Below are 22,679 nucleotides of genomic sequence, written 5' to 3'. Positions count from 1 at the left end.
TATGCAGTCTATTATTTAAAGCAGAATCAGAGGTGTACCAATACCATGACCCCTTAAAGGAGGACTTGCATTTGTAAGCGCTGGACACCACTCTACACCTTATGCAGTGTGCTTTTTCTCGGTTCTGCGACTGCAATAAGTAAAAGTCGATGGACCGAGGAGATGGGCTTTTGGTCCCATCGTAAATACATATTATTCCGTTCAAGACAGTCTGCAAGTTTGATTTTTGTCTATTAGCAACTAACCCAACGCATTCAACTGTTGGACAACGTTTTTGTACAGGTACAAATTAATATATTTTTTGTTTTACGATGACACGATGACGACCTTCCATGTTTTAAAGTTTTTAAATTCAAAATCAACTTCTATTCTAGTCGATGATTTCAATAAATACCGAAAAAAAAAACAGAATTAAGCTTCTATCAGTTTGTTTTTGAATATGAACTTGATAAACACATTACATCAGTATATTTTGACATTGAATTCTCTACTAAACCTCAGATTAACGACTACGGCTGCTGGTTACGTGATTTTATGGTCTCATTTGGAGGTTATTGTCATATCGCGAACAAATTACATGCAAGGCAACTAGGTAACACTGGTTACTGCTCATTACTTTTTATTATTATTAGTTAGTGGAATAACAGGTGTTTTAGAGGATGATATTATCACGATTTTTTTATGACGTCACCTATCACGATGCATCTCAGCGTTTTCTGTATGAGCTTTTGACTGTTAGGTCGTATTTTTAAACCCCGACGCAAAAAAAAGCATTTTTACTATCAATATATGTAATTCCTTAATTATAAATTTATCTTGTTAATTCTAGAGTCTTATTTCAACTAACCACAAATTAGTTGTATAAAAATCGGCGGTTTTCATCACATCGAAAGCTACTTCATGTCCAAAACCGTTTCTCAAAATCCACTAATTATATCCATTTCTAAGTCCACACAATATATCATACTTACGAACATCTAAAAACACCGTAGAAAATCTCGAAACCCAAAGAAATGCGTGCCGGTAATAACTTAACGAGTTTATAAATAGCAAATGCAAGTGAATAATTGGATAATACCGAAGCTACGTGACTGAGAGACGTAAAGGTATGGAAACATGGAGAAACAATAAACTTTAGAGAATTATGTTTGTTTTGGAATTAAACTTAAGTTGGTAACTGGCGGGGTATACACGCAAGGGCTGAAGTAGAGTTTATGAATGTATTGATTGCAGATATACATGCATAGGATCTTATACATGATTATGGAAATGTATAAAGGCGGACCTATATAGTGCCGTATAATCCATAAGGCACTTTAGGCCAGTGCCCACTATGACCAGGGGCCCACCACTATGACTAGGGGCCCAGCAATCCGGATGAGATAAAAAAAAATGAAACCACGGTAGTAGCCCACATTATTGACACTATGCATCTGAGCCAAGGGGGCCACCATTCCTTTGTTGCTTCGAGGCCTCAGGGCCCCTGGGCCCCTAGATCCGGCCCTGCTTATGCCTGAGGCATTCTCTATCAGTCAACCATAGGGAGCAGAGATAAAAAGAAGTAGATGCATTGGGAAGGTCTGATGAAAAACATTACAATATTGTAGTTGGAGGAATCCTGATAATTGCAGTAAGATTTTGCTGGAGTGTTTAGTTGTTAGAGGTCAGAGGTTAGTCAAAGCTAATAGCTAAAGCTTGATTGCTTCATCGAACTAAAATGGCAACACTCTGCCTTAGATCAAGCCTAATGAAGAATCGATAAAATGTTTCAGAAAATCACAAAGCCGGCCAAAAATATGTCCAAGCGAGCAACACAATATTGAAATTCTTATACATAAAAGAATCTACACTGACTCTTAGTCAATACATATATTATTGTAGAACATTTCCATTTTTACTTTTCATATTGAAGCCTTACATCTGTAGCTGTAGTATTAAGTTGACAAGCAACAAAACGTGGTCAGGTTTATTAAAATTAAATTATGGAATACATATTATATAATTAACAAACCTAATTCAGATTCTTGTCTATTATGTCAATTATGTAATTCTAGCGGCCATTTTGAAATGTCATGACCCCAACATGTGACCAAACGTGAAGGATTTATTTATGAAGCCATGAGAAGATATGTATTATATAACTAGATAGATAATGTATGGTACAGTCAGCAACTAAACCAATAAAACACAACCAGACTTACCCAAAACACTATATGGGTATCTTAAAGTATGGTTAATACGGCTGTGGAAGAGTGAATCTCAAAGACACAGCGTGACGTGTCGCGGGTTTAAGTGAGTCTAACATGTGATTTGGATGTATTTGGAAATAAATAAATAAAAAAAAAAGTCATTTAATTCAGAGTACGGCGTACTCGTTTTAAAAAAATCTTACACTAAGGTGGTACCAGACCATAGGACCTCAAAAATACAATAAAACGTTATAATTATTTAAGTTTGTTGTATGCTCACAATGGACCAACTGACCCTAGATAAAAAAGGCAACCCTATACTGAGGCGTTGTTACGTCCAAATTCCCAATTTGCTAAACAAAATTAATATTTTAAACTTTTAAATCACGCATTTGATGATTGTATTTTGTTGCTGACTGTACTTCAGTTTATTTCCACTTGAAATTGGGGATATATGCAAAATTGAGGTTGACCGGATTATGACCTAGAATTGATTATTTTAATATGATATAGTCGTTTTAGATACTACATTTGATTATTTTTTGGTTCTTCAGTGAAGACCTTAAGATAGAAAAAAATATTTGTCTCCTTGCTAAAGGACCATATCAAACAAATTGGATAAAAACTTAACGACAAATAAAAAGGTTTTAATGTTTTTGATGTTAACTTAAAAAAAAAACTCTTAATTTAAATCTTTTTTAGAGAATTTTACATTTTTATAGACTAGTAGTTGTTATGAGCTCTCAACAGATGTACAGTTGGCTAAACTATCACTTATAGCAAAACTTGTACAGTGCAAAACCTAGATGCAGCAGGTTTCGCAAGTTGAACTTTCCTTCTTTTCTCTACATTTCGAAACTATTTTTCAAGATACCGTATTTTCAATCAATCACGGTTCACAGCTGGCTATGGACCTTAGAACCCATCATCGTCACCATCACATTTGAGATTTACAATACTCGTTAATTCAAAAAAACATCTCCATCAAGTTAGTGGAAAATTTTCAAAGATGGCAATACAAAATTACTTTTATATGCAACAAACACATAACTTTTATTTAAAGTGTTGCCTCAATCAACTTTCACTGAGTCAGATCAAGTTTTTAAATGCAAGATTATTTCGAGCGATGATATAGAAAGTTTTTGCTTGGCGATGGCGGTCGAATGTATTCACATCTATACTAGGTATGAACCGCGAATATGTTTAACAAAAGCGAAATTTTATTCTGCATAATAGTCGTAAAACTATTTTTAAACAAATCTGTTTTGGATTAGATATTTTAGATTTCCGCAAAAAGTAGTGTTTCTGCTTATTACTAACAAGTTGAAGCCCGCGATTTCGTCCGCGTGGTTAGAAGATATAAGTTATGATTTACATCTGCCCTATTTTTTCCCACATTTTCCATTGTATCTTCGCTCCTATTAGTCGCAGCGTGATGGTTTATAGCCTAAAACCTTCCTCGATGAATGGTCTATTCGACACAAAAAGATATTTTCAATTTGAACCAGTAGTTCCCGAGATAAACGCGTTCAAACAAACAAACAAACTCTTCAGTTTCATATCTTAGTATAGAAGTATATAGATTTGTTACGATACAAAAATAGTCATAGCAACATAAATATTAGATATTTTTAATCAAACTTGTAATTGTAGATAAATGCAATTTTCGATTATCACCTTAGCAATATTTCGTAGCTATGTATAGTGTAGCTAAACAATACATTTCTATCAAGTATTGACCAAACCAAAAAAAAATCCCTAACAACAAACCCGAACCCAAACCAACTACAGAATTAATGAGTTTAGAATCACTGTCTCTCTTTCATATCATTAAAAAGAAAAAACTTCGCTATTAGTCCCTTAAGTATTCATTAATATAATTATTATGCGAATAATTAATTAATTAATAATTAGTACATACCTATAGATGTTATTGTTATTCTATCTTTTGTTGTAAAATAAGTTACATTTATAAGTTTTAATTGGACTTTTTTATGTCAAAATATCTTTTATAACAAAAAAAAACACATATTGATTTTCCTGTTAGGTACACGACTTTACGAAAGATCACAGGTCAACAACATGTCAAAGTCAGCAAATAAAATAAAAACTTTAAAAAGCTTCAAAAATACTGAAGACAACCCTTTCAATAATCTTCTGATGGATTGTGTAAAGAAAAGAGAAAGAGAATCACTGATTAAGGAATTAAAATTAAACATTTTGGATGTTGGTCTTCTTATATTTTTTTTTGTCAAATCCTTTTTAAGAAATTGCTAAACGAATATACAGTCCGGTTCGAGAAAATCAGTGATTCCTTTTTCAGTAGCGTGTTAGTGAATTTTTTTATAAGGTACAATTGGGTTGACGTATGCATGTGGATAAAAACCCCTTAAATATTAATAAAGAATAAAAAAACCCCTTTCAATATTTAGATTCAAGACAATTAGTCTGTTTATTAATCTCCGAACCACGTCCTATTACGCCAAATATAAAAACAATTGTTTTACCTATTCTTCAGAACAAATAAATTATCTTAATTTAGGTGACAGAACAATGATTCAAAACAAAGACAATTTGCTATTGTTTTTTTTAACAAGCAAAAAGAAAACTAATCTATCAGTCGTGTTGTCATTTGACCTTTAGATATATATTCAAATGTTCATCAAGCATTACTGCCGGGTTGATAAGTTATTTCAAGGTTATGAGTAACAAAGAAAAACTAGACTTTTTCAAAATGTAAAGTAAAATTCAGCACTTTTTCAAATTTTCTATAATCTATACTAATATATAAAGCTGAAGAGTTTGTTTGTTTGAACGCGCTAATCTCAGGAACTACTGGTCCAAATTGAAAAAATATTTTTGTAGTGAATAGACCATTCATCGAGGAAGGTTTTAGGCTATATACCATCACGCTGCGACTAATAGGACCGAAGATACAATGGAAAATGTGGAAAAAACAGGGCAGATATAAATCATAACTTATCTTCTAACCACGCGGATGAAGTCGCGGGCAACAGCTAGTTTTGAATAAATAAGTAATAAAAAATCAAAAAGTTATCTTGACTGAAAGGAATGCCACAAGGTCGGCACAAAGCAGAAAAAAAATACAAAAACAGACCAATTTTGTAATAACACTTCAAATAATTTCACTAAAGTCCTTTAAAGACAGCGTGTAATAAGTAGACCAGAAATTAAAATACCTAGTACTTTTGACCATTATAATTAATTATCTATTTTAATTGGCAACTTCACACATTTCATAACAATAAAAATGTTGCCTTGATATAGCGTCGATTACGACAATGACCACATTATGCAATTGCTTTAACGAAATGAAAGATAAATTAAAAACATTTATTTTTACTAAAACTACAATATTGAAATAAAAGATATACTAGTGTAACTTAGATAGAGTTAGTGCCTAGTGCTAAAAGGTGGCTTAGCTGATGCTGTACAGCTCTGGTTTTCAGCCATTCTTACTTCCATAGATATAAGGTGGGTAGGATGCGTCACGAGTAGCCAACGAATTGAGTCAGTCACCACGCCCGCCGCGGGTTCGATCACCGCGTAGGAAAAGCTTTTGTGTGATGAATGCTTGTTATGAGCTACACAAGGCTTTGGGAGTAAATGAGTGAGAGTCTTTCAAAAACCAAAATTATACTCATGAAAGTTTTAAGTTTTATAGAAGTCAGCTGTAGAACAACGGAAGTATCCACGGGTTCAATCGTCTAAATTAACCTCCTCCCAAAATAGGAAATCTGATGCAAGAGAGACGTATCATCACATCGAGAAATTATCGCTATCAAAACCAATTGTATTCAAAGTTCCTTTTTGTAACAATAATTAAAGATAGAATTAATAAATTAATTATTCGCATAATATATCAATTTGGACACAGTTACGTACATATAATGTTATCTATCTTACTATCTTCCCACGCGTGGTTAAAGCCTTTTTTGTCTGGTTTTCCTCATATTTACTTAACTGAAACGTAACAATTTCGATTAAATACATGTAATGCAATATTGTTACAAAAAATGTTAACTTTATCAAATTTAAAGTAGAAAGGGTTGACAAATATAATATTTACAAATAAATGATACCGACTGATCCGATAAGTTTTGAAATTGTCATAAAACTAAAATACTGATTATAATAATTCATTTATGTAATAGTTAGCACAGCGACAATGTTCGTGAAAAAAAATTGTTAGGCACACACACAACAGTAGAAAAAGACGATAAAATAATGCGGCTTACTTAAAGCTATTAATAGGTAATTAAGCAAATTCTCAGTATCGATTTAAGGGACTACTTATCCATTTAACCAAAACCAATTATATGTCGAAGTTATCTTACCTAAACCGATACAAATAAATAAAACCATCAAAATGGGGCCCGGCAATTAGTATAATAGATTGACTTTTATTTTTAAATTTAAGAACTGCCGTTTTGTTCTCGCAATAAATATGATATTTTTTTTCCTAATTACCAGTAACATATGTAATTTAAATAAACAATATAATTGTAACCGCCGGTCTCTTAACAACTACGAGAAAAAAACAATTGTCGCAGAGCAAACAATGATTCATTATTTCATATATGCATAAAGCAATTATTATAAATCATTAAGAATCGGACTATTATTGAAACGATTAGAATTTTCTATACGAGACCTATCTCATACAATAGGTATATAAAGGATTATAATAATGATGTCATACAATTATCACATGCGAGCTTAATTAAAGATTAAACTTTAATATCCTTTAAATTTAATGTATTCGAATTAACAAAGACATATTAGCTGCTAACCTTGAAATTGCAAATTTTCCAAAAGCTGTTCGTTTGAAAGGCGAGACAAGTTTTTTGACGAAATACCTGAAGACATCTGGTTATGGCCCAGCAAGTAAAAAACTTGTTGAAAATGTAATGAAAGTGAAAGAAGCGAAAGTAATATTGTTAAGGATCGGAGCCACTTGAAAAACTTGAGCATTCATTGATAATTAAACCTTACTTTTATGACAAAAACTTATGGAAAATTCTCTTTTGAATGTTCGGACAATGTACTAAAGATTTTAACTTTCATTTTCTAGAAATATCTTCCAAAGAAGTTACTGAATGTTTCAAATCTGCTAACTAAACCAAATATTAAAAGAGGACGAGATAAATATGTTAAGTGTTAGCACAAGCATTGCACTCAATAAATCTTGATCAAATAAAGAGACCAGACAATGATCCCAGAAACAAAAGGTCAGTAACTTATCAGCTGAACCTCACTGGAGGCATCCTAATGTTTTATAAACATTTGAAACTGTGCCACTCAGAACACCAACTTCATTAAGGATGTCAGTTTTTTAATATCAGTAATACAGATTAGAAGACAAGGCAACTGATACTCCGATCAAAGTAATCACATCGCCATAAGAATTTTCCTCGTCAACAAACCACAAGTCATCTAAGTAATGACGACAATTCATAATCTCTTTTAATATTATAATTACAGATAAAGACTCACCGAAATGATTATCCAATTAGAAATGTATATCACAGATTACAACATACACAATCACAGCACTATCGATGTGTTCGATATTTACGGCGTAACGATTGTGATGCGCGTGCGTCGCTGGTCGCGGCCGCGGAACTACTGAGGCTTTGTCATTGGCGCTCGCTCCATAATCCCCGAATACTTAATTGTGTGGTTGAGTAGATTGTTTTTTGTTTTGTTTTCTTTTTAATTCGACTACTGTTTTGTAGGAAAGAGTATGAGACGAGGGTCGGGATATCCAACTGTATTCTTTTTAAAGGATAATGGTAACACAAAAATATTGAGTTTGTTTTTTTGTGAACGCTAACAAAACAAAGATTAACACATGATATGTTTGCATTTCATATGAGTTTAATCGGCTGCTCAGCCTTCTTGGCAGCAGGATTTCCCTGAATGCAAATATTCATGAATTAAATCAATAACATATGTATTATAATTATTACGCCGAAATATTAGCTATTAATCGTTTCGATCTAAAAATTCAAGGTCGAGAGCTAAACTGATAATTGTTTTAATAATTCCACTTGCGATTATTTTGAAGGTAATCAATAAAGGATGTTATTAATTCATACATGAATAATTCGCAATGAACTTTAAATATCATTCAACTTGGTTGGACAATTTAAAAAACCCTCAATTTTATTTTGGGTAAATTCATCTTGATATGCATGCAGTTTTAATCCTATACAATTATGCGCCTAATCACCAAAAGGTAGGTAAATAGAATTATGTCCGTACAAAATTAACGTGGGAAATTACCAATTCCATAATTTTTTACCAGGTCTGGAAACCAATCTTTTTGGACCCTCTTCTTCACCCTTGTCTTATTCCGTTATTAAATAAGAAGACAAATTTCTTCTTTCCTTCGGACCAGTCCCAATTCTTATCATCTCACATTAGCTGTGATTTCGTCCATATGAATATCGGGAAAGGGGATTTCCCCTTTAGATTAAAATATCCTTCTAGGTCATATTAAAATCTGTGTTCTTAGAAATATAACAAAAATCTTTCCAGCTGCTTATATTTAAGCAAATGTCAAACACATGATGCAAATATTTTCGTCTTAAAATCGATGTTGTTTAGGGAAAATGTCTTGATATTCTGGTAACGAGATTGCCATGTGTCAAGGTTTATTGTGCCTTGAGGTAAAGCGAGCATTCATTAACATAAGTTCAGAGTAGAACCTTTATTAGAGCGGAATATTATTGTGAACTTGACCTATAGTGGTTTGACAATGCACGTGGCGCCATCTACCATAAACAAGTTAGCTGTTGATTTGTATGATTTGTTTTTGAGAAGACTTACCCGTGGAGGTTCTAGTATTTTCTTGTTATGGCAATTTAAACTTATTTCAAAAGTATTTTTGCTTATGGCTTTTGATCGTTGAGGAAGAAAAAAATCTTAAAGCCTCAACGTGCGTCAATCTTATTTATCCGTTATCATAGGAGAACAAAAAAAACACAGAAACTAAGGGGCTTTGACGTCATTCGACCTGTAATTTAGACTAAACAGGAACTCTGTTTTGCTTGGATAGGTTTTGTCAGTACCACCGAAAAACGGCTTGCCAATGTTTTTTTTGGACCAGATAAGAAATACTAACAAAAACTCCTAAAGTTAGTCGCAATACCTGAACCTACCTAACGAACTTGTCTTCAGTCAAGCATTTCATAACAGTATCAGACTGTCTTTTGCGTAAAAAGGACAATCATCATCATAATCAGGTTCATTATAACGATGACTGGCCTTTTCCTAGTCGGTGTATCATTAAAAATTCTTTGCTTCGTTGGTTCTTCAACTCTTCGATTGTACTACATCATTGAATTTAAGTATAGCTCGTTTCAAAAAGACTTGAAGCTATCGCTATATCGGTACAAATGATATTTTTTAATAGTAATATCCACTATTACTAGACTCATGACTTCACTGAAGTGATAATTTCGGGTTAATTTATTCGAGATGCATATCAAACTTAACATAAAATCTTCATTTATGGGCAGAGCAATTGAACCAAAACGTTAACATGACTGCCGATACCATTGACGTCACACCTCAATGATATATCGAGAGTGTCGAATTGACGCGATTACCAACGCACGCTGAATACTGATAACTGTTAAACTGTGTTTATTGGATTGAGTTTTAACTGGTCGAGTCTAACGTCTTCTGATGTTTCATGGAATCTAGTTTTAAATCACTTCATCACTGTAGCTTTGGCTATGATTGTTGCCTCATACTTTCAAATTGATTTGTATTCAAAAACATTTCGTTTTGGACCATCATCGCTATTAGAACCTCTCCAAATTTGATTCTAGATTTTGAAGCTCCTGGATTTCCCGCTAAGCAAAAAATCTGATCAAAATGTAATTCACCATGCACGCCATTCTCCATTCATTATGCCCATGCATTCAGACTGGCAGACTAATACAATTTTACTAAGAAACAGCATAAGGGCAGGGATGTCAGTGATGATGGAAACATTCCTAACATTCACCAAGTAAAATTAAAGAGAAATAAGCAATTCTCGAGTCACGGCCACAAGTCTGCATCCATGTCTAATGGACCAATCTCAGGAGTCACGATCAACCTCCTTTTACACCACAACGAATTATTGTTAAGTTTTACTAACATTAACAAAGATTACAACTGTACCAGTGTAGATGGAGATTTGACAGATGGCTTACCACCTCCTCCATAAATACGTCAATTGTAATTGAGGGTGCGTAATGACACAGTGTATCACGTAGAGCAGTTTCAATGAGAGCTGTTAGATATGCCTGATTATAAACTTTTATGGTTGAGATAATTTTAATACAAGGGTAAAGATATTTAAGATACGTAACTGTAGTTTTTGCTTGTCTTTTTTGACCGATAGTCAAAAAAAAAATTTTTTTTTTCAGGGCTACTGATGATATAATAATAATGTCGTGACCCATTTCGGTCACGGCAGCTAGCGTTGCCAGGAACTAGACAGGTGCGCTGGACAAAGGTTGGCTGTCACTAGATGGCATCGAATCAAATTTTTACGTTCCTTCCAAGACACGGAACGTATCATTTCCAACATTACGAGGAACTTGATAGTATTTGTTTCGCCAAACCTGCTCTTATCTATAGTAATTCGTAGTGATTGTAGTAATGTTAATATTGAAATTTGTATTTTTCTAGAACGCCACAAAACACGATTGCCACGAACACCTGTTCAAGTATTTAATAATCAACTACTATGTGTCATTACCTACCAAATCAATTTTGTAATTTTTGATAATAATCAAATGTGACTAGATGTACATATTTAGACATCATTCCCTTATCTGTTATATTATCATTAATATTTCGTGTCAACCTACCAGTCATAGCATCAATTAACACATTCAAACATAATAAAATAAAGTTTTATTAACACCTTTCGGATTTAAGGTGCGAACAACGGAAAACTCAAATCTTTATACGGCTGATAATTTTAAAACCATTATAGCGATTATTTAGTACTATTTATAAGAATAAAAGACTAGAGGAGCTCGTGGCTAAGCTATATCCGCATAAGTGATTCGATCATAGGTTAAGCTATGCTTGACGCGGTTGGCCCGTAGATGGGTGACCATCTTTGTCATAGCGAGCGTCATACTCGCCATAGCGAGTTAATCCGTGTTTCGGAAGGCACGTTAAATTGTGGGTCCCGGCTGTTATTCCTACAATATTCCTGTAAAACACTGGTACTTAGCTGTAACCGGGTGGACTGGTAGCCGACCCCAACATAGTTGGGAAAAGGCTAGGAGGATGATATCGATAGTATTGTATTCAATATACTAGTCACCTTCTTAGATACATAAGTTAAACTCATTTGTGCGCGCGGCGCTGGACGCTTGATGCTTTGATTGTTTATGCCATTATTGATACTTCCATATAACGTGACAATGACAAAAATATACTCTGCATTAATACACAACGTCACTTTTTAATTAAAAAGTTAGGCCACACATGGCGTCAAAGTGTAAATTTGAGTAAAATTGTCCATGTCAGTTTTGAACAAGACATTGCATTTAAAACGCCGTCATTTTTATGATTAGGTTAGGTTAGTGTATATCTGACGTAATTAAAACAAGTTCTAGAGTTATAAACTTTTGATGTTGATTAAATCGTAAACTTTAATGCAGGGGAACTCCTAATGGACTCTGTAATAAACAAGAACTTCAAAGGTCTACATACATATTTCCTTAAAATCAATACTTAACATTATAAAGCCGAAAAGTTTGAACGCGCTAAGCTTAGGAACTATAGGTTCGATTTTAAAAATTCTTCCTCTTCAGCATTCATTAATTGAGGAACGCTATAGGAAATAAATCATCACGCTATAATGAATAGGAGCAAAGCAGCAATGAAATATGATATAAAAACGGGGAGAAGATCCATGCAGTCTAAATCTAATAATCCGATTTAAAAAAAGAAACCATCTTGTACCTTCACGCCGACGAAGTCGCGCAAAACAGCTAGTTATATACATATAAAGGATAGTCCACAGAGAGCGACAAGAGCGCGGGAGAAACGCGCGACTTTTACAAGACACATTATCGTCTTCCCTAGTCCCCATCATCAGTCGGCGAAGGAGTCGCACAGCGTGGTCTGCAGCGTTAAGCAGTCGCTAATGACTACCGCCATGTCTAAACATACCTTTATATTACCGGTTACTTTGTTCTCATAGAATAAAAAACAATGTCATTACCAGGCATTACAGCATCCGTATGAATGCGAGACGAATGACCGTGATACGCAGGCGTGTTTGTGACGTCATCAAATCCTGAATTGGATTCGTCATGGTAACTTACTTCTGTTAATAATATGATGTTATGAAAAAAATAGCCAGTAATGACAATCCTTAGCCAAAAGGAACAGATAAAAAAATGCCAAATATGATTTTTGCGAAAGAATCGGTACTCTATCAGTGTATTCTACTAAATGATGAACCGAATCATACTGGGAAAAGTCAAGTATGAAAAAAAAAGTAATTGCAATTTAGCGAAACAAGTTCAAAATAAAATAATTTGATGAACTCCAAATGAAACAATTCACTCCTGATACGTCTACCTACATCAGAAACCAGCTAACCCTTTCCAAGTTATTCTCGAACATCCGTTCCCATGTCAAACAAAAATGGTAGCCGAACTGGAGGTCTACTATCACCCGTAACAATAAGAAAATTACTACGTTACCATTTGTGAAAGAGAGACACCATTTCAAGTGCTAGATAGCGCCATCACGCTTCCACAGCTGCACACAGACTTTTAGAAATTAATTATTCTGCAAATAGGTTATCACTTCTACATGTCATTTTTTCAAGGTTGGATTCGACATATCCTAGCTGGCTACCCTGAGAAGAAACATCGAAACTCAGGGTTTATCGCCTCTTTGAAAGTCCAGATGGATATGAGCAAGCCTGCGACATCAAGCGGCAAGCATGCCCTGAGTGGAGTACTAAGGAAGCCGCACAACCCACACGACACGTGACGATACCGCGATCGAGTTAGTAGTAGGCCCCCAGGCCTCAGGCCACTTATTATGAGTCAGTCATTACCACGCCTTGTCGTTACACTGCGAGCCCAGTCCATTGTCCATCTGCATTAGCCACGGAACTCCTCGACAAACCAAAGAGTTCGTTGGCATTACTAAACTTTTTAATGCGATGGTTGGCTTGAGTTGTTCTTTTGTTTCGTTTCGTTTACCCTTGCTGGACGAATGATACTACTGAAATCATGTTGTTAATGGAAATAAAAGCTCGAATTTGAGAAACATCCTTGGTTTGAAGTATAGGGACGGTACGTCATTTACTGCAATGATGATACTTTTATAATGATAATATTTTTTACAGAGTTGTTTGCTCAATTATTAAAAAAAAAATGTCAAAGGGATATTTTATATGCCTGCCGCAATTTTTTTTTTGGGTGCGTTCTATTATGGCCCACCGGAGGCATATGCCCAGCAGTGCTATGACTATTCTGGACTGAAATCGTAAGCAGAACACAAAACTTGTTTTTTATTATTTTCTACCATTTAGTATTAACTTATGATACGAGAGACTAGCCTGGGCTTTATCTCCACATACACGGACAGATTAGCAGAAATTAAATCAAATGTTGCTATCTAATTTACACTATCTAAATATAACATTATTGATTTGTACAGCTAAATGAGTAAACTAATCGGATAAATAGTTTCCTATTGATATTATAATACACGTGATGAAGATTAGTTCATTTATTTTTCACGTGTAGAAGCATATAATTATTAATTATTAGGTAATCCGTTTGTTTGTCTGTACAAACTATTTTTGATATTAAATATAGGTGATTTGTGACATACAGTGAATATGAGACACCGTGTTGTCTAGTATACTGGACTAAGGAGGTTATTTTATAGATAGTACAGAAGACAAAAAAGGCAAACTAACTTAGCGTGACTGATCTAAGGCCTTGACAGTAAAGGAGAAAAGAGCTTTACCTCTTATTTAATGTACAATATAGTAATTCCGGAAGAAAAAAGTGACAGATTATACAATCCAAACCAAAACTCCCAAATGCATGTACTCACAAACAAACCCCTTACAAAATAAGCTAGACGGCCAACGTCTCCGTCGTAGTACCAAGTCTAATTCGTCAACTGCCAAAACTTCACCATGAAGTTCCCCTAAACAAATTAAAATTACCACAAGCATATCACAACAACTTCATTCTACCAGTATTTAAGTTCTGGCGTCCTCATTATCGTAATCGATCTGTTTCAATATTATCTAAGTACAATGTCCATGTACGACATATAACATTATCTCGTTCGTTCTCCGTGTATTGGAATATCACAAAATACACATAGGTATCTTGTATTACGGAATTTTATTGTCTTTACTCGAATGGTTTGGCTTTTAGTATGGTCTAATTTCGAAGTAGCTCTTCTTCTAAGGACTGAAGCACTAAAGAATTTGTTCCTTTTATCGCGGGGGTTTCACAAAAATTTAAGTCACTAATAAATATGAGCCACAGTATCTTGATTTTATATCTACAACTAAATTATTATTTTGAACTAGACGGCTCTAGTAGTGCAGTCGGAGCATCGTTAACCGCGTCTCTTGATACACTTGGTTTTCTTACTGTCATATCGGATAATTTATCAATTGACCTGATACAAACAAAAAAGTGGATTATGTAGAAGATAGGTCTCTCTATTAGTATGATAACAATCCTATTTTCTAGAAAAATGTTATTGGTCGTTTTGTCTCTAACCAACTCGAGGAATCTTGAGGAATATTATGTTAGTACTTCATTGTCAGTGTCTATTTCTTAGACGAAGGACTGTATTACAAACATGGGTCAGTCATTTGAAAACGGTGCCGCGACGACACTCGTCCTTGTATCGATCTGCGCAGTCTTCCATATTCTAAACACTATCTATAACTATATAATATTCGTTGGAACATTTATGAACATGTAAACAATGGAATAATATTTATTTAGTATTCAACATACTTAACTGCACTTTTTTGAGCTTTTAAGCTCTTTACTTCCTCCGTCAGGGTGCCAATCAAGCCCCAAGTACAAGTCAATGGGAAATACTTTCTTCTAAAGAAAAGCGAGTGTCAATCCGCCATCCACAGCCCGTTTGATTTGGTAACACAGTTGATTGTTAACTTCATAAAAAATTACCCATCCAAAACATATGACAATCAGAACGGTGACGGTTTTATTAATTTTACAAACGCGGAAATGTCGTGATGTGTAAAGGTCACCCATCTACGGGTCAACCGCGGTCACCGAGGCTTCATAATATTTATTATAGAATAAATAACACGGCTTGTTTTTAGTCATTAGTTTCTTTACAATCAATCAACACAGCTTATGGCGGTCCACTGCTGGGCATAGGCCTCTCCCAACTTGCGCATCAACTTCTTTGTAAGCTCAATAAAAACAAATAGCCAAGATTTAGTATCATTTTGATAATGTTGCTTCACAATATGCCAGGTAACATCGTTTTTCTGGGCCACTAACATAACACACACCTTTACAAGCCTATAAACCACGGCATATTAAATAACAATAATATAATAACAGTCGAAGAAAGCAAAAGCTATTCACACATGTCATAACAGCGACCAGTGATGGGATATAAAACATCGATAACTTTCTATTCACATAAAATTCGTTACATAAGTGCAATAATAATATTATGCGATTATTTTTATTGTTTTATCGATAAAGCGTCGTGCGTCAGCTGTGAATGGTGTCGGTATAACTTAATTGTCTGATGAGAGTTTGGCAATTAAATACGAATGAATAAACAAATCACAGGAGTCGCAGATTCTGTCTTGTCTGAAGTTGATATTTTTTGGACGCGAACCTGCAATTTTGTCCAAATAATGAATAATGTAAATATTTTCCGATTTAAAGTCTTTTCTGCGAATTAAAATAATGAAAATAGAAAGTTAACTTGTATAGTAATTTAAGTCTTCTTATTTTAAGGTGATGCTCAGACACGCGGCACAAGTGACCCAAATTCAAGAAGAATAGGTTTGGAAGAAAAGGGACGAGTTTAAAAAAAAAAATGCTATTTTTCTTCGGTGGTTTTTATGGTTGGTGTTATTTTGAATATCAATTTTTGTCGAAAAAAGAATTACTCTCTTTGATCTTGTTGCGATTTTTTATACATAAAAAAACTCTTAACATTTATTTATTCTCAGTGCAGTAAGTTCACGAAGTACATCATGATAAATGATGCCGCAGACGACATCATGTCAATATTATTGTTTATATTCATTAACGATAAGTGTACATGTAAATTACTGTGTAATTCATTGTCAATATTACATGTTAGCTCTTTCAATAATAAATATTATCTTCTCAGTTCATTTTTATCTTTAAAAAACTTTTATTGGTACTTAAAAAGCTACTATAACAAAATAAAGTAAATATACATATCGTCACGATTTAACTTGTGGGTAAGCAGAAGTTTAGCCTGTATTCAATTACGTGGGAGACTTTTCTGAAACAAATATCTTACCAAAGAAACTAAATCAAACAATCTTATTAATTACTGCAACAAATGAAAAACAAAACTAATATAAGTTTTCTATTTCCAAACTGTAAAAACGGAACCCTATTACTCAGGCACTACTATCTGCCAATCAATCCCTTTGTCACCAGAAAGTTTCTTATGCCACTATAACATCAACCAACACATACTCAAAATAGTTACCGAGGTGAGGCAACGGTTGTTAATGTTACAGTCATTTATTTGTTAAGAGGGAAATGAATTTGTTTGTCATTAAAACGATTACTTTTTCTTTAGTTTATTTGTAAGTAAACCTAAGTCTCGGGTACAACTCGCACTTTAAACAATTCTTTCAGGCCATTCTTACCGAATTCAGCTGTTCCCCAATTCTGCTATTTACAATGACTGATGAATGAATGGCAATTGGATTAAATTCGAAACTTTTGCTATTCTGTTATGCATTTTGCAAACCTTGAGTGCTTCACCCCGTACTAAATTTCCAATTATTTTGTTGAAAAAATATGAAGAATAATACGAATAGTGCCAATTTCATACAAATTTTCATTCATTCATCTATTATTGTAAATAGCAGAATTGGAACCCTGAAAACCCTATTTTCAAATTACATCACCCACCAGAAAGCCTACCACTACCTCATAAAGTATTATTATTGCAGTTGTGGGAGCGTGACAGCACTCTACACAGCGTAGAACGGCATCTCTCTTCCACACTGCAATATTATTTCTTCAGGATGTGTTGAGAAGCACTCTGACCTCTACAGCACATTTCACTACGTAACACAGTATCACCGTATAAACCCACATTGTATTTACTATCAGTTAATAACAATACGATATCTTTATCTTAATCCATACATTCCCCAGATAAGATATTCCAAACATCCTTTTTGCAACATACCCACGTGTTGAACAGGTCACAAAGTAAGGCTAATCGATGTGATATTTATTTTACGTTGTATCCTCAATGTTAATTACTACGCAGAGAATTGTTTAATTGAGACACGAGTCACGTTATCCATGTCAAAACGATTAATTATTTGTCCTAACTCAAAACTATCATTACAGTACACGAAAGCGCAGAAAAACCTTTTTTTCTCGGATGAGAAACTATCAGTCGACTATTTCCGCTTTGGGTTGAGCGGAAGGAAACAACAGTCTTTACCGACTAAAACTAGCATCGGCAGCGGCAGCGACCGACCCCTCATCAGCCCTTTGCCCTTCGTGTACCGGGGCCACGGTAACCCACGCTACCCCGGCAGGAACTTAGTAATTGAATCATAAAAACTAGCCATATTAGTGACATCAAACGATATCCATTAACCAGTCAAAATATTTTTATGAGTCAGTGTAATATAAAAAAATATTTTATCTACATCGCGATGTTATCAAATGTCATGCTATTACACGATCTATATCATTTCCCATCCCTAGAAAGGCAGCGAACAGAAGGATAGCTCCTGTCATTATTGAAGGGATGCAAGCAATTTGTGTACAAAGACCTGCCTGCCTGTTACCGTGACGTGCGACTCAAAGAAAACAGATCTATGAATAGTATTATACATGTATGTGTACTCAATATTGTACACTATCTAATATACGAAAAAAATCAAGGTTGCTATTATGATTTCTGCTAGATATTGTCGACATCGCAATTGCAATCTTTTGATTGCATTCGCCAATGAGTGAATCGAAATACACAATAATTCGTCAATTAGAATGAAAGATTGCTATCTTACGTTGCGATATTATATTATTAATTCGTTTTGTAATAATTTCAAGTACGGTCAACCAAAATGTATCTAGTAATATTTTAAGCACGTATTTCGAAGCTAGATGTTCATTTTTCAATTTAAATCAAATAGGTACCTTTTACTAAATAAAACGTTTATGATAGAGACAAAAATTTTAAAAATAAGCTTATGATTAATAACTAAATATATTATTATATCTTAGGAATGTCCCATCCCTACAGTGGCGGAACGAAAGCGCGACAATAGCTACGCGGGCGCAGGTCGCCATCTTGCGCACAATGACACACTGCGGCATTGCGCAACCAAATCTGGGGTATGGACGCTATAATGTTGATCCTACTTTGATATGAAAGATTTCGCTTCTTTATGGGATTTTTTAATATTTTGCAAAAGTTGAAAGTTATGTCCAAATACGGTGTACAACGTGCGGAAAATTAATTGTTAAGATAACTGTATAAATTATGTGTATGGGGTACATAAGAGGTTTATAAAGTAGATTATTATTAATTTGAAGACAAAAACACAAATTGAGTTTTGTACTTTCATCATCATCACATCACACTTAATCCCGGAAGATCGAGATCTGTTTTAATTTGGTATTCTGGAACCCGAAACTAGCGCTAAATCGTGCAGTGACATAACTTAAAACGACTTTTTATAAAGAGGTCCACTGCTAGACATCCCCCACCTCCCCCTACCAAAGATTTCCACTCATTTCATAGACACTTTACCATTCTACGCTTTCCGAACTATCAATCAAGTATGCAAACGATTTGTATATTACCTCAGGAAGTTACGTCTGCCTGTTACAACCAAAATGTTTAGTTAACTTACATCGGTCTGTTGGTGTGTCTGAAACAAATAATACATTGAATTAGAGTTAGTATCATATAAGAAATAACTTACATAGGATGATGATTTAATTAATTGTAGCAATACCGAACTTCCTCGAAAAATAATTAAGTATCATTTTCTAACCAGTACGACATGATTTCGTAATAGTTTTAAGTTATAAAAACTTCTCTAGTATGTGAGGTCAAAGTTTATCTTTTTTTTCGTTATCTAACTACTATAATACGTACGCGTAAACTAAACAATGACTGGTTCTCTATTGTACATCTAGGTCTGTTAATTATACTGAAAATTCTTGGTAAACTTTTACCAAAAACTCTATCTCTCTTCCACAATTAAATTTCAGCAGCCTTCAGTGCCTCTTTATAATAGGCCCTCCAACATAGTCCATATAATTTAAGACGTGCTTAGGTTCGGCAAATATTCCCACGTGTACAAGACCAAATTAGGTCAGTAAGCACACAGGATAACGGAAATATTTATTTGTTAAACAAACATAGTAAAAAACGGCATCGTAACGCGAATTGTAATCATAAACATGAATGAATCATAATGCAAACACTTAACTATACTTTTATGAGACGTTCGAATAGATATGTATTTACTCTCAAATATTAATATGCGATGTTTACGATAAGCGTTTTTTTCTTTCCCGAAATCGATATCTTCAAAGTGTAAAGTTCGATAGACACTCCATGTTGAACCTTGAAGAGTGTTTGTAGAGCGTAATTATTGGAAATGTTTTAACGCTCCTCGCTTTAGTGAGATTCTATGCATCAAGTAGCTGACTCCCTGGTTCTACTTAAGTACTCTGCTAAAAAATATATAAAATCATTCCTTATTACTGTAACACTTTTGGAAAACCCAAAGTACCTGTGCCACGGACGAGACTTAAAAGGCAGACCAACACCGGTTATAAATATTTGGATAAAGCTTCTTCTAAAACAGAACTATACTTCTAAGTATAGCAACCTCAGAATAACCACATGTAAAAAATATGGACGTTATTTCTCGAATCACGTGAGTTAATCTCTCAACTGCACGTGTAACTGGGTTAAATAATTGCAGTAACCGCAATAGCGACAGTTTGTTCTCCATCTGTGTATAAAAACCAGTTTCACTTCACTATTAATACCGCTACCGACGACAGATCGAGTAACACTTGCACAAAATATACTTTTTCTTTTATGTTTTTCAGGTAAGTCGGAATTGTCTTTTATTTGAGGGCACAGTAGACTACCCCAATTTATTTAACTCCTCCTGAGCCTGTAGGATAGAAGTCTGAATGGCGATGTGACACCGACCATGGCAGACTTTAAAGTCTAGCGGACACGAAGAATCTCAAGTCTCCGTTACCTGACAAGTTTAGACTAAAATCGGGACTAACATCCCCTTTTTGTTGCTTGTAGTACAGACCTGCATACCTACAGACCTAGAGGAAACGCGCTTCAAGTTTAGGACAGGTTAACCGAAACTAATATAAATTAATATAGCTTGACTACGAAAGTTCGTAAATTCTAGACACGCGATTTCAACTAAAGTCCATAAGAGTACATTTTAAAGGAGCAAAGGTACACTTATGGACGATGAAGCAACATAATAATAAAGAAAATCGAAGCTCGAAGCTAATCCAGCACAAAAACAATATTGGTTTTCATCGTATACATGAGTCATTAATATAAATATACATTTAAGTGTAGTGCACTACATGGCGACTGCGAGCTTTTGCAACATACATACACTTGCGCACGGGTTGACCCCGTTGCGCACCACTGGGCATCAAGTCTCGACCACTTGTTTATTTATTACTGGGATGGCAATAGTGTGTTTACTGACTGTTATTGCTATTAAAATAAACTACTTCCAGTTTGTGGTGCAAGTTTGGATGTAAAAAAATCATTAGTCGAGTAAGCTGGCCCATCTTTTGGTGCGCTCTTGAAATGCTTGGTGTGAGTAACTATGGATTGGCTTCGTGAAATCAAAGTAGATACAAAAGAAAAAAAAAATGTCTTTGTTTACAAATTTTCTAATGATGAAACTATGAATACGTAGAAATAAATATTTAATCTTTTTCTATTAGGAAATGTTATTAATTATTTTTATCATAGATTACTTATACTATAATTATTGCATTAACATCCGGTACACCGGTATTTCACATTGCCGTAAAATCTATCAGAAATAATATACTATAAACCTAGTTTTACTATCGGTAAATCATAATCTTGTTAATTATGTTCTACAAGCCGCAGCAGTTAAGTGGTTTTATTTATAAAACAAATATTTAAAAATACAATTAAAACGGGGGCAAAGGTTGCACTATTTTCTAGTGTTTTAGAGTATATACAGAGACTGGACAGAATACTGAATTTAATCGACCAATAGTTTGATCAGATCATAAAAAAGCGCACAAATTATTAGCATAGCAGGCCACTATCTTTACTTCTGAGGTCTACAACCAACCTAAAACTTTAATGGGCCAAAGCAAGCACATAAATTCCTAGCTCAAATGTATATTGCACAACACTGCCCAAGATGAACATGCTACAAGAAGGCCCTCATATCTTCGAGAACCCTACAACAAATATTGCTATAATACGAACTCCAGCATGTGCCAACAGTATAATGTATGGGATACTAACGCAATCTGTTTGTCCGTACATCGCGACACACCTGCAAATAGCGACGCTGCGAAATAGCCCTTCACTTAACATGTTTTAGGTTTTATTAAGGAATTTACATACATGTCTTGCAAAGGCATGGAAATGCGCCTAAATCTGTAAGTAACAGAGTTGCCAGGTAAAAACCCAGATGGATTTTTTGATAAGACTATTTTTAACACTTAGAATACTACTGGACTTTTGTAATCACTTGCATCAAGACTTTAAGCACCTTGATCTTTAGCGCCTTCCGTCAAATAAGTAATGCAATTTACAAAACAACACAACATGTTGCATGCAGGAATAAGGAGCCCACTCCAAACTTACCCAGTTAAAAGTTATTTTCACTATTAGCTACCATAGAGGTCTATGTCGACACAAATTTAATTACTGTTTACAGACAATATTTGCTTATGGCAACAAACAGAAATCGCAAATAGAACACCAGTCGAAACACAGATTTAAAATCAACAAACGTTGAGCCATGGTTTTTGATACATCGTCCAGTCGTAGATAATACAAATATCAGATTTATAAACTGCATTGGAATGACGTTAATATTTAATGACATACCTACAGAATGCAGATGGAGAAAAAGGATGTGACATGCGACATTTCACCGAACACCCA

General features: G+C 34.4%; 1 protein-coding gene across 2 annotated transcripts in view; it reads right to left on the bottom strand.

Moving 5' to 3' along the window:
• The window catches only part of LOC113496239 (ATP-binding cassette sub-family D member 2), a 59,576-nt gene that overhangs the window by 25,760 nt on the left and 11,137 nt on the right, over positions 1-22,679 (bottom strand). The window contains exon 2 of one of the 2 annotated variants that reach the window (XM_026875407.1): positions 19,372-19,389. The gene's annotated coding sequence lies outside the window, so the exon portion shown is untranslated. Of the gene's footprint in view, positions 1-7,706; positions 7,858-19,371; positions 19,390-22,679 lie in introns of those variants that run through there. The other variant, XM_026875408.1, reaches the window with a different exon arrangement.

The sequence above is a fragment of the Trichoplusia ni genome, chromosome 7, assembly GCF_003590095.1.
Source record: "Trichoplusia ni isolate ovarian cell line Hi5 chromosome 7, tn1, whole genome shotgun sequence".
In the NCBI taxonomy this organism is placed as follows: domain Eukaryota; kingdom Metazoa; phylum Arthropoda; class Insecta; order Lepidoptera; family Noctuidae; genus Trichoplusia; species Trichoplusia ni.
Note: the sequence above shows the minus strand (reverse complement) of the source record. Positions and strands in the feature narration are given on the sequence as shown.